The following is a 17,629-nucleotide window of genomic DNA, read 5'->3' as shown; positions in this document are numbered from 1 at the left end:
CCCATCAGAGGTGTTTAAAGGTTTCAATTTCTTCACGTCCTCGCCAGCACTTCTTATTCTCTGTGTTTTCGACTGTGGCTGCCCTAGTGGGAGTGAAGCATTGTCGCATCGCAGTTCCCTGCTGACCAGTGCAGCCGTTCTTGGCCTGGCTGGCTTTGCAAAGCCACCTTTCATTCTTCACTCCTGCTTCTACTTCCAGCTTCCCTGCATCACCCTCCTCCAGCGGGATGGGGGTGAACCCACTGAGCTCATTCTACAGAGAGAAGGACACTCTGGGACAACCTTTGTCAGCAAGACTGGCAAACGCTTCATCCCATCATGGTTAGAATTTCCTCCCATTTCAGGTTTTCCATTGAAGAGCAGGTTTCACAGATTGTTCTTTAACAATTAAAATCACTCATCTCACCTTTCCCCATGAAACCAGCACATCTTACCCAATTTATATCTGGTTTTCAAAAATCTCCCTGCTGGAGAGGTAAGAGGTGGGTCAAGTTTAGCGAGACCATCACATCCTCTCCTGGAGTCTCCTGTTGGGCTCCCTGCCGGGGCGGCCTCACCCACCTGGGAACAGGTTAGCCTGGTTCTGCCAGCCGGGCTTCCCTGCCCTTCCAGCCTCTGGGCTCTGGCGGCTGCTCCCCAGGCATCTACACAGGGGGCCTGGCCAGCGAGTTCATTTCCTGTGGGATGGTTGGCAGCTCATGGACCTGGCAGCTTCTTGGCTCTGCCCGGGGCGGTGCGTGGCAGGGGCCCTGTCACAGCCAGGTGAGTATCGGCCACTCGCCCCACGTCTGGGGAGGTAACACTGAGTGTGTGTTTTACCCCAAGCAGCTGAGACAGTTGCTTCCAGCTGCGGCAGAGTCCGTCCTAGGAACCACCTGGCAAGACCTTCCCAGTCAGGCGACTGCAGCATTGAATAAGGAAAGACCTCTCCTCTTCCTCACCCACCACCCTTAGTATGTTCTGGGGCAGGATGCAGTAGCACAGCTTCATTGCTTAGCCCCTACTTTTTCATTAATTCCCTTTTATCACCTTTCCAGCCAGTCAGGAAAGATGACATATTTCTATGGGGAAAAAAATCCCAGTAGAATAGACAGAGTGAAGAGACAAACCAAACAGCGGGTTGTTTGTTTGGATAATGGCAACGCCGGCAACGTTTCAAAGATGTGGATCTTGCCCGTGTGCTGTGAGACAGGTGCTCAAAGGTAAGGGCAAGAGGAAAGGTCTTGCCAGCCCCCCAGGTGTGTCCTGGCCAACTTCCCACTGCATCTGCTGCCAAGTCCAAGCAGGGGCCTGCAGCCTTGGCCCCCATATCCTCTGGCAGAGTCCCCCGTCCCTCACAGCCAAGCCACATGGGCTCTCTTTGCTACTATGAGGAGGACCCCTGAGGTCCCAGCATCCTCACAAAACCCACATTTTTCTAGACCACAAGAGTGGTCCATCCCCATGTCCCCGATGGGAAGCATAGCCAGACAAGGGGTCCATGATCCCCAAGAGGGTAGGAGTTTTGGGGCCACTCACCACCCATTTGTTCATCCATTCAGCAAGTGTTTAAGGAGATGTTGATGATGGACTAGTGAGAAAAAAAGTTCTGGCCCTGACCCTCTGGACTCAGGTATGTGGGAAACACGCATTGCTGTGGAATTATGAACTGGGTCCATGCTAGGAAAGCCAGGCCTGGGAGTGTTTAGTGGGGACCAAGGGTCCTCCTGGACCAGTCTAAGGGTCAGGAAAAGCCACCCTGGGGAGGTTGTCCTTGGAAGGATAAGGGAGATGCTTTTGGGGTCAGGGAGCTCCAAAGGAGAGAAACCGCTGGGTGCCAAAGCCCCGAGGGAGCACGGTGTCTTCGAGGGACTGATGGGAGCCCATGTGGCTGGACCAGGAGAAGCGGGTGGAGGATGGCCAGGCCTGTGGCCAGTTGGGAGTGAAGCAGGGTCTGGGTGACCCCGAGAGCCAGTCTGGCCTTCAGCTGGCGAGCACTGGTACAGCTAGTTCTGGAGTTAAAATCTGAATCTCCCTGTGCCACAAGGCCCCAGATACCTCTTCACAATTCAATCCCCTCCCTGGGACCCCTGGATCTCCCTGTACCAGCAAGTGACTGGACATGCCCGGCCCAGAGGGAGCTTCCAGGTCCCAGCTCCACAGCTACGGTGGGTCCTGCTGGTTGGTCTGAGATTTCCCTTGCTCAGAGTCCCACTTGGAGTTCAGGTCCCACCTGCTCCTTTGGGCCAAAGTCTCCTCCAGGGTGTCCCCTACCAGTGCGGCTGGGTATGAGTGTCCTGCACTGCTTGGACTGGCCCCAAATCCATGGCAGTCCTGGGGAGGAGGTTTGCATCATACAGCCATGCGGTCCCTGGATCCTTGCTCTCTACAGAGGGACAGCTGGCCTGGCCAACCCCACATGAAAACCCATCCAAGGGAAAACATGGTGTCTCAGTTCATGTATGTTACCTGGAGCTAAATCAGAGAAGCCAGTGTTTGCAAATCCCTAACAAGAACTATCCTGGCTTAAAATGAAACATTCATCAGGTGTCCGTTGTGTGCCCAGCCCTCTCCTAGCCCCTGGAGTCAGCGCGACAGTTTCCACATAGTGTGGGCTTCAGACAATGAATACACAGAGAGGGTATTTTAGCTGGTGATAAAAAGGACTAAATGAGACACTGTGTCCCAGAGGCCCTGGAGTGGGGCTTCAGGGAGGTGACGCTGAAGAATGATGTGGATGGCAGGAAGAAGGCAGCCTTGGGGAGGTCAGGTGGAAGAATGTTCCGCCTCAGAGAAACAAAGCGTGGAGATCTGGCAAGTGTGTGGGGCACAAGGAAGGGCACGACGATGGTCGTACCGTGCGGGAGGGGTGCACCACAGGAGTCTCGCAGCCATGGTAACAGGTCGCGACTTTTACGGTAAGGGTAAAGGGAAGCCATTGGAGGGTTTTAAGCAAGAAGAGATATGCACTGATTGACATTTTGGACATCTCGGTTTGCTGCTGTGTGGATGGTGAGCGTGGGCAGGGAGGTGGTATATGATATTGCCACAGGACATGGATTAAACCACGTGCTAGCCAATTGCTTTGATCGTTTGAAAGAGAGAGTGGGCCGCCCCCAGTGTGACAGGGTCTCTGGCAGGCAAAGCCAGGACACACACTGGGGAGAAGGGGGAGGAAGCAGGAACCTGGCTATAGGGCTAGACCCTGCGAGGGAATAGCCCCCAGTCCAAACCTAAGTCCCCTTAGGAGGGGGCTGCGAGACCTCAGAGTGGAAAGGAGCTGCTCAGACTGAGGGTCTGTTGGGCGTCTGGCCCTTCATGTACAGCAGCCTGGTAACTCCTGACAAATACCTTGAGATGGGTATCAGTTATCTGTTGCCGTGTAACAAGTCACCCCACCAAATGAGGTGGCTTAAAACCACAAACACTGATTATCTCCCAGTCTCCATGGGTCAGGAATTCAGAAGCAGTTTAACCAGGTGACTCTGGCCTGGAGTCTCTCATGAAGTTGCAGTCAGGATGTTGGCTGGGGCCACGTCATCCGAATGCTCGGCTGGGGCTGGACGAGCCACTTCCAAGATGGCGCCCTCTTGGGGCTGTCGGCTGGAGGCTCCAGTTCTGCTCCGGTGGCCTCTATGACACAGCATCTGGCTTCCCCAGAGCGAATGATCCGAGAGCACAAGAGGGAACAGGCAGGAAGCTGCAGGCCCTTCAGGACCAGTCTCCAAGGTTGCAGTGTCGCTCCCACCTTACTAGTTGGCAGTGAGCCACTAATTCCATCCCACACCCGAGGGGAGGGGAATTAGGCTCCCCCTCCTCAAGGGAGGAATATCAGAGAATTTGTGGACGTATTTGAACCCACTGTGGGCAGCGTCATTCCCATCCCCAGCTGAGTCTTTCATTAACTTGCCCCACATCACACCACAAGGAAGGGGCAGGAATGGAATTAGAATTCAGGTCTCCAGGCCTGAGTCCTTTTGCCTCCACAGGGGCACAGCCGTCCAATCCTGGCCAGCTCTTGCACAGGCCTCGCCACGGCCCCTGAGAAGACGTCACCACTGTGCCTGTGTCGCAGAAATACATTGGCTGCCACCGCCTCACTGGGCCTTGCCGCTCTCCGTGTGCATAGTGGCTACGCTCGTTGCCAAAGCAGTGCCCCTGCCCTGCTTTATAGGGTAAGCCAGCTCTATTAGTTTTTATTTATGGCACAAAACCACCCTCTCTTTCCTCCACCTCTCTAGTTATGCCACACGCACCTCCTAGGTGCTGGGCCGTGCGACAAAGCCAGCTATTGGGGGTCAGCTCACCGGGCCCAGCTCCCTCGTTCTGTGGTAGGTTGTTCCCAGAAGTTCCTTGGCCTCTGCAACAAGCTTCTGGGGAGGCCGGACCCGCCAGCTCCAGGTACATTTCCAGAGTGTCTGAGTCCAGCCATGGTCCCACCTGAGGCCGAAATCTAGGGTTTCTGCCATCAGGGAGCAGGGGCAGTGCAGCAGGGGAGTTTGCACCCAGGGCAGCCGTCAGGCTTAAGGCACAAACATGACTCCAGATGCCACCGAACAGTATGTGGCCTGGGTCAGGGCTGGCTTGAGGCCTGGAGGGGCCTGGAGGGGTGGACTCACCAAGTGGATCTCAGGGCTTCCAGCACGGGGGGACTGGGGAAGGTGGCACCAGAGGCCTCCTCTCTCCTCCTTTCCCTGCCCTCTGACCTCTCACCATCACCAGGAGGCGCCTGCAGCGCTGGTATGTGATAGAACTTGTTCTATCACTCCCAGCTAAGCAATTAAGGGCAGATTCCCCACGCTGTGGGCAATCCACCTTACCCCCTCCCTGGGAGCTGCCTCCCTGCAGCCTGGCGCCACATGCTCTGCCTGGAAGGTCAGACGGGCCTCGGTGTCCTGCTTTGCAGCTGCCTGTCCTTGGAAAAGTTTCCAAGCTCTGGGCGATCCATTTGTGAAATGGGAATAAGCCTGCTTCTCAGGCTGCTGCAAGGATTGAGCGACTATGGGGAGTACCTGGCCCAGCTGCTGGGGTGGGGTCCCATTTGACACACAAGGTGTCCTGGTGCCAGCCCCAGGAATGTTTTTATGCGGCTCTGCTGGCTACTTGCCATCAGTCCGGGGACGCTGTGGGCCCATCGAGATGGACTGTTACCCCCGCACACGCGTTCGGTTTGCTCTCCACAAGTCAGACCCTGACGGGGCTCTGGCGCAGAGGGAGGAGTGCAGTCAGGGCCCTTACTGGGTAGGGGGACAAGAAAGAATCTTCAAGGGTCAGGAAAGAGTGGGGGCCCAATGCATCTGACCACACCGGAAATGTTTCTACCCTCCAAGGAGTGTCTTGCTATTTAAGTAGGTAAAATCCATTGTCACTGTCATACATGGGAGATCACACATGTCACAGGTTACACGTGGAGGGTTAAGATTAGTGAAGGGGAAGAGAAGCACCCATTGAAGTTCAGATGCAGGAGCGGAAAAGGGACAGAAGAACTTAAAGGAAAAGAAGAGGCCGCCAGGAAGCAGGGGAGTGTGACAGGGGAGGCGCAGGTCCTGGATTCTGGTCTTGCTTCTGCGGCGCCCTCCGGAGGAGTCCAGACACCCCCTCACCAACCCCCAGCAGAACAGCACGTGCAGCCTGGCTCTCTCCCTGACCCCTGCAGCAAACAACCCACCAGCTGGTCTTTGGGTACCAAGGCTTGTGGGACAATTTAACCAAGTAAACCCCGCAGACATCCGCGTTCCCTGTTCATCTGCAATTGGCACTAAGCTCTTAATATTTATCTCAAAGAAAGAACCTCTGGAAAGTCCACGCATCTGTGTGTACACAAATGCACACAGAGCCATGCCTGCTGCATTTTAAGGGCTTCTAAGTGTCATGACTCATGTGGCCCCAACGTGATTTGATCGCTTGTTTAGAACCCGGCAGTATACAGGACTCTGTTTTAGCTGGGGCTGGCCTTGGACAAGTCCTTAAATATCCACGTGCCTCCAGGTGAGTAAAAACCATACATGTGCAGTGAGTTGATGATCAAGACGCATCTCATGATGCCCATCCCCCCGGGCACTCTGCAGTCCACCCTGTGGCCCCCTCCCCAGGACACTGAAAGACAGCCATGCCCCTACACTCATGGCTGCCACATGTGGCCCTAAGGGAGGGAAAGAATTCATGTGCCAGTTCCCACGGTGCACTAGGCACCGAGCTAACTGCTTCCGGAGATCCTGGTGGCCCCATTCTGTGAGTGTCCCTATATTCCCCTGATGCTCACGATATCGTGAGGAAACTGAGGTTCTGAGAACACAGCTGGGGTTCTGGACAGTGGGCGGCAGGACCTGCAGATGAGATGCCCAGTCCTCCCTGAGGCCAAAGCTTGCGGTGCTGTCCCTCATCTCTCCGTCACCTCGCTGGGGCCTCACAACAACCTGGCAGGAGATGGCGAGGCCGGCCTCCCTCTGCAGGCGAGATGTGGGGGCCAGATGTGACTCAGCCTCATTCCACGGCCCGTGGACATCTCAGAGGGAACAGGGGCTGTGGGGCAGAGGGAGAGCGCCGTGCATGTGACCTCACATCCTTGTCACTTCCGAGGACAGAGGTCCCTGGGGAACCAGCATGAGTAGACCCACACACCCCGCACACTGACACAGCCATCTGCGTCCTCCTTGAAGGTGCACGTCCCCCTCATTGTCCCCATAGGTCTCACTCAAACATCCTTTGGCTTCCCTGGAAGGTACAGGGTCCAGAGGATGCCAGCGGGGCCCCGTCTCGGCTCACTTTTGCCCCCTGTCTGTTGCTCCCTAGAGCAGAGCAGAATAGACGGACTCCAAATACTGGCCCAAATGGGGCCCATTCTCAGACATCAAATACAGATTCATAAGAAAGCATTCTGAGGCTTGCACCTAACAATGCCTTTACAGAGCACAGGCCACACTTCGTGAAAAACAGTTGAGTTTCCCAGCAGAGGAGCTGGTGTCGTCAGGTGCCGTGTGATACTTAAATTTACGTGTCCGCTTGACTGGGCTAAGGGGTGCCCAGAGAGCTGGCAGCCCATTCTTTCTGGGTGCGTGTCTGTGGGTCGGAAGAGGTTAGCGTTTGAATTGGTGGCTGAGTGAAGAAGGTTGACATCCCCAGGGCAGGTGGCCTCCTCCTCCTCCCATCCCGAATAGAACAGAAAGGCAAGGAAGGGTGAATTCTCCCTCTGCTGGGACTGGCACATCCTCCTTTTCCTGCCCCCTGACATTGGAGCTCCTGGTTCTTGGGCCTTTGGACTCAGACCAGGACCTACCCAGGGGGCCCCTGCCCTTGATCCTCTGAGTTTGGACTGGAACTACACCATTAGCTTTCGTGGGCCCCAGCTGCAGATGGCAGATTGTGGCACTTCCCAGCCTCCGTGATCACACGAGCCTCATGCTCAATCTCCTTCTGTCTACATAGGGATATCTCTGGAGCACCCTGGCTAATACCCCCAGTTGCCCAGTTGATATCTCAGGGCCCCACATTCCAGGGAGGGTCCCTGTAACTGGCTTGGTTCCCACAGAAGCATTTCGAGCTTTATCTCTGACAGCTTCCTTGGTGGAAATCAGTCATTCTTTATCCTCAGTGGGAAGTTTCAAAAGACATCCCAGCTGTCTGGCCTCCTTTCTTTCCTTTGGCCACATCCGAATCCCCTGGCTCACCCGTGCTGGGGTGGTAGTGACAGGTGGGGACCTCCCGCAGCGGCTGCAGATTTGGGGAGCTGGCACGAGGGTGGGGTCTGTGTTTCCCCCCCAACATGCTCTGCATTGTTCTCAGCTCTATCGTTAGAGAGCAGTTCATGGTGGTAGCAGGTGGGGCTATTCATGTCATCACCCCTTCTGAGCAACCCCTGGAGGCCCAGAAACAAATGCAGCCAAGACCCTGTACTCCCCAGAGCTCACAGTTTGCGCCTCCTTTCGCTGTCGGAATGGAACCTGGACTGCCGCAGAGGGTCAGTCGGGCAGCTCGGAAAGATACATACACCCAGAACCTCAGAACGCGATCTCATTTGGAATAAGGGTCTTTGCAGGTTTGTGATCAAGGTAAGGGTCTCGAGACAAGATTATCTTGGATTAGGGTGGGCCCTAAACCCAATGGCCAGTCCTTAGAAGAGAAGGGAAAACAGATACAGAGACATGAGAAGGAGGTTGTGTGAAGGTGGAGACAGAGATTGGAGTGATGCAGCCACACGCCGAGGGGCACAGGGAGCGCCCAGAAGCTGGGGCGTGAGGAAGGGTCCTCCCTACAGACTTTGGTGGGAGCACGGCCTGCTGACACCTGGGTTTTGGACGTCCAGCCTACAGGACTGCAAGAGAATGGATTTCTGTTGCAGGGTCAAGCAAGGTCTCACCTGCCTCACCTGGACGGCCCCGAAGGCTCGCGGGCTGGGGTGTGGGGGGCACTTCCGGGGGAAAAGGGCTGCCTGGCCCTGACCCAGATATGACCTGGCACTCAGTGTCCACTGTGTGCCCTGTCCCAGCCCATCAGCATGAAGTCCTCGGTCACGTGGTCCATGGCATCCTGCGGGGGTGGGGAGGCTGAGGCCTGAGTCACACTGGGTTACAGCTGCAGGGACCCAAGAGGGGCCTGGGCACACATTCCTGCTCCTCCCGCCCCCACCCTCCCAGGCTGGCCCAGTGTACTCGGTCAACAAGGCAACGACATGGCTAATTACATACGCCTGCCACAGATGCCTGATTGCCGTGTTACACGAGGAGGATTCTGCATGTCACCCTGCACGGGTCAGGCAGATTTTGCTGCACGTGTGCTCACAACTCACAACTCAAGCCTCTCCCGCCTTCCGGGCTTCTGCCGAGGGCTCCGCGGGACCTGGGCAGTCAGGGGCCGCTGAGCGGCCCTCGGCTCCGCCCTGGCGTCTCTCCCAGCCCACTGCAGGCCTGGCCGCCGCCGTGAGTCATCCGTAGGCGTCCAGGTGACTCCTTCGGCCCTTCCTTAAAGCTGATGATGCTTCGGTAGGTTTTAATCCCTATTTGGAAATGGTTCCTCTGGGCATTGAGTTTTTCTCATGATTTTCTTTACTACTTTTTTTCGTTGTGATAAAATACATGTAATGTAAAATTTACCATCTTCATCACTTTTAAGTCTACAGTTCCGTGCTACATTCATAATGTCGTTCATTCATCACCACCATCCATCTCTAAAATTCTTTCCCCTTATAAAACTGAAACTGCACCCATTAAACATTAACTCCTCATGCGCCTGTCCCCAGCCCCGGCACCCACCATTCCGCTGTCTGTCTAGGTGCCTCACGTAAGTGGAATCAGACAGCATTGTCTCTTTCTGACTGGCTTATTTCACTTAGCATAATGTCCTCAGGGGTCATCCGCATTGAAGCCTGTGTCCGAATTTCCTTCCTTTTCAAGGCTGAATGACATTAGGTGTTTTGTTTATCTACTCGTCTGTGGATGGACGGTTGGGTTGCTCCTACATTCTGGCTGTTGTGAGAATAATGCTGCTGTGAACACAGGCGTACAAATATCTCTTTCAGACCCTGTTTGGATTCTTCTGGGTATATACCCAGAAGGGAATGGCTGGGCCACGTGGTAATTCCATTTTTAATGTTTGGAGAAACAGCCATACTAGTTTCCATAGCGGCTGGACCATTTTCCATTCCCACCAGTAGCGCACGGGGTTTCAATTTATTCACATCCTCACTAACACGTACTTGCTATTCTTTGGATAGTCGTAATCCCGATGAATGAGAGGTGGTCTCTCGGTGTGGCTTTGACGTGCATCTCCCTAGTGATCAGTGACGCGGAGCATCTTTCCGTGTGCTCATTGGCCCTTTGTGTGTCTTCTTTGGATAAATGTCTATTCAAGTCCTTTGCCCATTTTTGTTTCTGGTTGTTTGGTGTCCTCATGGTTGAGTTTTAGGAGGTCTCTATATATTCAGGATACCACTCCCTTATCAGATACATGATTGGCAAATATTTTCCCCATTCTATGGATTGACTTTATGCTCTGTTGATAGCATCTTTTTTTTTTTTTTTTTGAGACAGGGTCTCACTGTTTTGCCCTGGCTGGAGTGCCGTGTAGCGTCAGCCTAGCTCACAGCAACCTCAAACTCTTGGGCTTAAGCAATCCTCCTGCCTCAGCCTCCCAAGTAAGTAGCTGGGACTACAGCCATGCCCCACCATGCCCGGTTAATTTTTTCTGTATATTTTTAGTTGTCCAGATCACTCTTTCTCAGGCTGGTGAGAGCATCTTTTGATGCACAAATTTTTTAATTTTTCATGAAGTCCCATTTGTCTGTTTTTTCTTTTTTCTTTAAGTTTTTCTCGTGATTTTTTAAAAACTTAATTTTTAAAAATTATGCAAGTGATACATGAATTAATCTGTTTTCAGTCTTTTTTTTTTTTTTTGGTCTCATCTTTTGACCCCAGGTAGGCACAGAGGATTGAGCTACTCAACTTCCTCGGTGCATGATCCATCTCAGGGTGGGTCTGTGCAAGGCCTCTCCTTTATCTAGTGGAGTTGTAGCTGGCCTGTAGCCCGAGGGCAGCCCTCCCACCTCTGAGCCACGTCCAGTTTCCCCAGAGCAGAAGCCCCGAGTTGCAAGCTCCAATGTGGGCAGAGGCCAAGAGGGGGCTGAGGCCAAACCCGAGGCCTGTTGCTGGGAACAGAAGTTCCCGGGCCATGGTTTATACCCAGAGACTCTGACTGGACCCATGTCTGGCTTCCATTATTCTAGACTCTAGTGGAATTTTCTGGAAGCAACTAGAAGGCTGCGCAGGGGCTTTCAGGGGGTGTGTGACACAAAAAAACCCCAAACCTGTCAAAAGAAAAAGAGCACTCACTCATTTTCTAGGGTCTCTCTCATGCCAACAGGAAGTGGGCTGTGGAAGATGTCGAATCCCCCCGGAAGGAATATTCTCCCCGTGCCCGACTGAGGCGTTTCCACCAAGGACCATGGGGCGGGTCTGAGAGGACACGGACACGGCTGACCTGAGATCAGAACGCTTGGCGATCGGCGCGGGAGGCCAGACCCGCTGCCCAGAGGACTTGCTCCACCGTCAGGGCTGAGACTTCTCCATTCTCCGGGCTGCAGAATGCACGTGCCGTGGACAGGCGACCACTCTTTCCTCGTCTTCTCTTTCTCCACATGGGGATTATGTCAGTGGTTTTATGGCTGTTTTCCTAGAATATCCTATTTGTGTGCTGGGTTGGTCAAATTCATCATTCAGCCATTGGTGGCCACTCTGCGAGGACCCGCAGCCCAGACCTGGCGGAGAGGACCGCACCGCACGGAGATTCCGGGCTGGAGCAGGCGACTACGACTGGGTGAAACTCCAAGCTGGCTCCCCTGGAGGAGAGAGTGAGCGCATGTTACAAGTGCGCAGACACATCTTTGTCGCCATGAGTAAGGAAAGCGGGTGTTCGTGGCCCCTGGTCACCCAGGGAGGGGTCGGCATCACTGTGATCACTGTGGACCCCTGTGCCCATTGCTGGCCACTGTCCCCGGCCTCTCCTCTCACAGCTGCACCTCATCTAGTGTCAGCTCCGATGAGGCTGGAAACTTGAATCAGGATGAAGCCCTTTTAGACCTCACATTCGTGACAGGAGTGACAGATCCAGGAAGAGCACGAAGCACCTCGAAACTCGATGAGCCTTTGCTGGGGTTTCCAGGAAAGAGGGTTCAGCTGCTACGGCGAGTCCTGGAGCTGCCGCCTCCATCCTGCCTGGGCACAAGAAGGCCAGGGCTGAGGGGCAGAGAGAGGCCCAGTTGGGATTTTGTCATTTGAAATCCCGAAGCCAGAGCTACTCACGGACTCAGGCCTGGCTACATCATTTGTGGGGCCCCTTGATCAAAAAGCAGAGAGAAGTGTTCAAGGTACCAAAGTAGAACTCTCCCCCAGAGCCCTCTGGCCTTGCCAGCTGACTGGCTGCCCTCGAGGCTGGCGTACAGCGTCACCCTGGGATCTCCCTTCCCCTCACTGTGCCAGCAGAACCCTTGGATGACCCCCAATGACAGCCCTTGTATAATCTCCTTCCCTTGAGTGTGGGCAGAGTCTGGGGTGTGATGAGAAGTCACTCCTGTGTTCACGTCACGTTACATGTCAAAAGGGGTGCTGAGCTGTAATTAAGGTTGCTAGTCAGTTGACCTTGAGTTAGGGAGATTTTTCCAGGTGGGCTGAGACTCATCACAGGGGCTCTTTCCAGAGTTTTTCTCTGGCTGATGGTGGAAGAGTCTGGCAGAGAGATTCCCAGAGAGAGAGAAGGACATGCAGGGTGTTCTCCCCGTTGAGATGGAGGGGCCACGTAGGGGCCATTTGTCCCACAGCCACAGAGAAGGACCTGAGCGGTTGTGGAAGTATTGTAACTTCTTCCCCAGGCCCTGCAGACGAGGAAAGCAGCTCGGCTGACACCTTGATTGCTGCCTTGGAAGACCCCGAGCAGAGGACCCAGCAAAGCCCTACCTGCTGACTTCTGACTCGTGGAAATGGGAGATAAATCGATGGTGTTTGAAGCTGCTGAGTTTGTGGTCCTTGTTCCAGAGCCACAGAAAACAAATGCACGTCACCTCTCTCCTGGTTGGGCCTCCCGCCTTAGTGGTTCTCTGTCTTCCTCCTGGTTTACCCACCTAAGTGTGGCACCTTCGCTAGCAGCTGCCCAGGAAAGGTACACGGGAGCAATTTGCATGTCTGAAATTGCCTGTCGCCTTTATTCGATAGTCACACTTAACTGAAAGTTTGTCTGGGTGTAGAATTCTAGGCTGGAAACTTCCCTCAGAATTTTGAAAGCATTGCTTCCTTGCCTTCTAGCATCTGGCCTTGCTACTGGGGAGTCCATCGTCATTCTGATAGTGGCCTTTGTATGAAACTCGTTCTCTCCCCCTCCTGATGTCTCTCTCCTGGAAGTCGTTAATCTTCTCTTTGTCCCAGTGTTCTGAAATTTCACAATGAGGTGCCTGGATGTGGGTCTATTTTCATCCACCCTGAGACATGGGCGAGAACGTCCCCTGCCCCAGACCCTACACCTTGATTTTTTATTTTCTTTACAGACATGGCCTTTCTCTGTCACCCAGGATGGAGTGCAGTGATGCAATCGTAGATCACTGTAACCCCGAACTTCTGGGCTCCAGCAATCCTCCTGCCTCAGCCTCCCAAGTAGCTGGGACTACAGGTGTGTGCCACTACGCCCGGCTAATTTTTTAATTTTTTGCAGGGATGGGGTTCTTGCTGTGTTGCTCAGGCTGATCTCTAACTCCTGGCCTTAAGTGATCTCTTGCCTCGGGGCCTCCCAAAGTGGTGGGATTACAGGTGTGAGCCATTGCTGGGCCCAAGCCCTATACTTTAGAAAGCCCCCTCTGGCCATCCTTCATCCGTGACCCTTCCCACAGGACAAGGGGTCTACTGGACAACTGAGAGGCAGGCCCTGACAATGACCTGCCTACATACCTGGAAACCTGGAACTCCCTGCCCAAATGGCCCAAAGCCCATCCCAGCACCATGCAGCCGTCTTCCCTAGATCCGTCCTCCTGAGCACAGACAACCCCACTGTTTTTTGCCCCCCTGTGCCTACGGGGTGGCCAAGGAGTAGCTGTCTGTGGGAGATAGGAAGGCAGCTGGGGTGTGTGGGGTGGGGTGTCCACGTGCGTGCACGGGGCCCTCAGGATGTGGGTCAGATCTAGGCGCTGGGAGAGAAACGGAGCAGGTGAGAGGATGTCGCCGGGGGCCAGGAGGGCCCAGCTCCCTGAACCTCCACACTCTGCGCATTCGACATCAGAACCTGGCCTTTGGGCAGTTATGAAGGTACAATCATCAAGGCAGGAAGACAGAACATACTTTATTTAATAGTTTGTTAGCTTCGTTTACAGCTTTCAAAAATTTAAATGTATGACATGTTGGCCTCTGTTTATAGTCCTGCCTCAGACCCTGTGTTGGGGGTGGGCTTGGCACTGGGCAGAGGTAGGGGTCCTCTCGCCTGGAAATTCACGTCTGTCCACTCTGAGACACTTTTTTATTTCTTCTCTGCCACCTTCACTGCTCTTTCCTTCTGCAGCTCTGATCAGCTATACGTTGGACCTGCTGTGCGAGTCCTCTTTTTTCCTTAGCTCTGCTCTCTTATTTTGCTTTTCTTTCTCTTTCTCTTTCTTGCTTGCTCTTTTTCTTCCTCCATACTGTCCATTTGAAATTACTCATTTCTGCTATCATAATTTCAGCTTCCGAAAGTTCTTCTGTGTTCTTTGAATGTTCCTTTTTAAAATGCAGTCTGTTGTTTTTATTTAGCATGGTGTTTTACCTTCTCCCTGCGTGGTCTGTATCCCTCTAGGTTACTCCCTTTTGTTTCCTCGCCTACCTGCTTTCGTTGTGTATGTGGGGTCAGGGGAGAATGGTAAGACGTTTTCTTGAATGTCTGATTATCCCTGACCACCCGCTCTTATTTGACAGTGGGGTGCTGAAATGCAGATCGGAGGCCCTGTCAATGAGCCTCGTCACGTGCATCGCGGGACCTGGCTCTGGAACTGTGCCGGGAGAACCCCAGTTGCCAGCATCTTTTCATCCTTTGTCCTAGGCTGGTCGGATCCCTGAGAAGCTTCTCGTGCCTCCTGTAGGATACAGGCCTGACTGCAGCAATCATGAGATCTGCATTAGGGAAGGCGGGTGGGTGTCTCCATGTGAGTTTGGGAACTTTTATTTATTCCCTCTGTTTTCAGTGTCACCCCTTTGGCCTGAACTGGTCTTTGTGTTCCCCAGTCCAGAGACCCCTTTTTAACCCTATCCAGAACCTGGAGTCTTTACCTTACTGTACGTTTTTGAGTTTTGTCCAGGTCATAGCATGCGTCAATAGTTCATCCCCTGTTGTCCGTTGCACGGATACACCACGTTTCGTCCATTGATGAACCTTAAGTTGTTCCCAATTTGGGGCTACTAAGAGTGATGATGCTAAGAACATTTGTGAGCAAGTCTGTGTGCAGAAATATGTTTTCATTTTTCTTGTGCAGATACCTAATTTCTCTGGAATTTCTGTAGCATATGGCAAATTAAACTTTTTATCTTTTTTAAAATTCAATGGTTTTTATATACTCACAGAGTTGTACAACCATCGCCACAATCAATTTTTTAACATTTTCAACATCTCAAAAGGAAATCCCATGCCATTTAGCTATCATATCCCATCTCCCTACCCCTCCTCAGCCTCAGCCCTAAGCAACCACTAATCTACTTTTTAATTAATTTTTTCTTTTATGCATTGTGCTTTTATATAAGAACTCTTTGACTAAGCCCAATTTCACAATGATTTTCTCCTATTTTTCTTCTAAAAGTTTTATTGAGTTTATACGTTTTGAATGTTTTAAAAAAGCTCCTTTATTGTGCAAAATGTCACCACTTAAAATTTTGAAAAACTAAATTTATTTAAAAATACTTTATGAGGATAAAGAAGAAACAAATATAGCATGATATGATTCAGTGTTAAATCTAGGTGATGGGTAAGTGGGAATTAGTTATACTTTTTGTAGGTTTGGAGTTTTTTATAATAAATATATCTTTTTAGCCAGGCTTGGTGGCTCCCACTTGTAATCCTTGCACTTTGTTAGGTAGGAGTTTGAGGCCAGGTGTTTGAGACCAGCCTGGGCAACACAGCAAGATCCCTTGTCTACAAAAAATTAACAATTTAGCCAGGCATGGTGGTGTAAGCCTGAAATCCCATCTACTCGGGAGGCTGAGGCAGGAGGATCGCTTGTGCCCAGGAGTTTGATGTTATAGTGAGCTATGATGATGCCACTGCACTCTAGCCTGCATGACAGAGTGAGACCCTGTCTCAAAAAAAAAAAAAAATACACACACACACACACACACACACACACACACATATCTTTTTAGTATCATTTTAGTAGGGCAATTTGAGGGAATGGGGCTAAATGCATTTTTTTTCCAGAGACAGGGTCTCACTCTGTCACCCAGGCTGGAGTGCAGTGGTGCAATGAAAACTCACTATAGCCTCAGTTTCCTGGGCTCAAGTGATCTTTTCACCTCAGCCTCCCGAGTAGCTGGGACTACAGGTGTGTGCCACCCCACCCGACTAATTTTTTTTTTTTTTTAAGAAACAGGGTCTCGCTATGCTGCCCAGGCTAGTCTCAAACTCCTGGTCTCAAGGGATCCTCCCACCTTGGCCTCCTAAAGTGTTGAGATTACAGACGTGAGCCACCATGCCCAGCCATACTTCATAGTCATTTTTATAGGGATTACAATATAAATCTTTAATTTTTCCCAGTCTACTTAGAGTTAACTTTATATTACTGCACCTGAAATGTAGAAACCTTGGAACTATACAAGTCCATTTACTCCCTGCCCCAATCCTTTAAGGTATAGTTGCCATGTATTTATTCTATCCATGTCTGCTATAAACCTTACAAACTTCATTGACTTAACTTTTACTATAAACAGCTAAATGTATTTTAACAAAATTCAGAGGAAAATAGTCTTATTTCCCATTTCAGAATTTTATATTTCCCTTTTTAAAAATAGTTGCATACTAAGGAGCATTAGCTATCATCTGGCATCTAATCCCACGTGCAGAACTGGGCCGTGGAGACTTCATGTCCAGGGACCTGTGGACCTGAAGTTGGTTTTTTTCCCTATGGGAATAGAATTCTTGGTTGGCAGGGATTGTTCCTTCAGAACTTTGAAATTATGATCCCATAATTTTGTCTTCTAGCTCTAATATGTTAAGTTGAAAAGTTAGCTAACAGTCTTATTGTTGCTCTTTTGAAGGTAAGGTGACTTTTTTTTCTTCTAACTACTTGTAAGATTTTCTCTATCTCTTTGATTTTCTGCAGTAAAACCATGATGTTCCCAGGTGTGGTTTTTATTTTATTTATCTTGGCTGACATTACATACAGATCCAAGGAGTTCAAAGTGCTTCTTGAACGTGCGGTTTGATATGTGTTTGGATGTCTTTCACCAGTTATGGGAAATTATCAGCCAATATTTATTTAAAATCATTCCTTCTTCTGGGACACTACTTGCTTGAAAGTTAGACTTTTTCTTCCATGTCCCATTTTTCTCTTAAGCCCTTTTCTATATTTTCATTGTTTTCTCCCTCTGTGTGTATGTCTGAGTATTTTGTATTGACTTGTTTTCCAGTTCACTAATAATTTATTCTGGTAATCTATTAAATTCATACATTGAATTACTAATTTTTGTCATAATTATTTTTCTAAAATTTCCATTTGGCTTTTTAAAAAAATAGATTCTAGGTCTTTGGTGATATTATTCATCTTTTCCTCTATATTTTTAAATACATTAATCCTAGTTATTTTAAAGTCCCTATCTGATAACTTCAATATATGACTCACCTGTGGTCTTTTTCTATTTCTCTCCTTTGTTTTCAGTGATTTGGTCCTGCTTTTTAGTATCTTATAATGAAAAATAGTCTTTTATATTTACTCACATATTTACCATTTTCAGTGTTACTCGTTTCTTTGCAAAGATTCAGTTTCCCACGTGGTATTAATGAAATTCCCCTTCAGTCTGAAGAACTTCCTTTAGCATTGCTGTAGCAAAGGGTTGCTGGGAACAGAATTTCTTAGTTTTTTCTTCTGAAAATGTGTTTATTTCACCTTTAATATTGAGAAGCATTTTCACTGGATATAGAATTCTGAGTTCTGTCAAAACTTAAA

The sequence above is a fragment of the Lemur catta genome, chromosome 2 (assembly GCF_020740605.2).
Source record: "Lemur catta isolate mLemCat1 chromosome 2, mLemCat1.pri, whole genome shotgun sequence".
NCBI lineage: Eukaryota > Metazoa > Chordata > Mammalia > Primates > Lemuridae > Lemur > Lemur catta.
Note: the sequence above shows the minus strand (reverse complement) of the source record.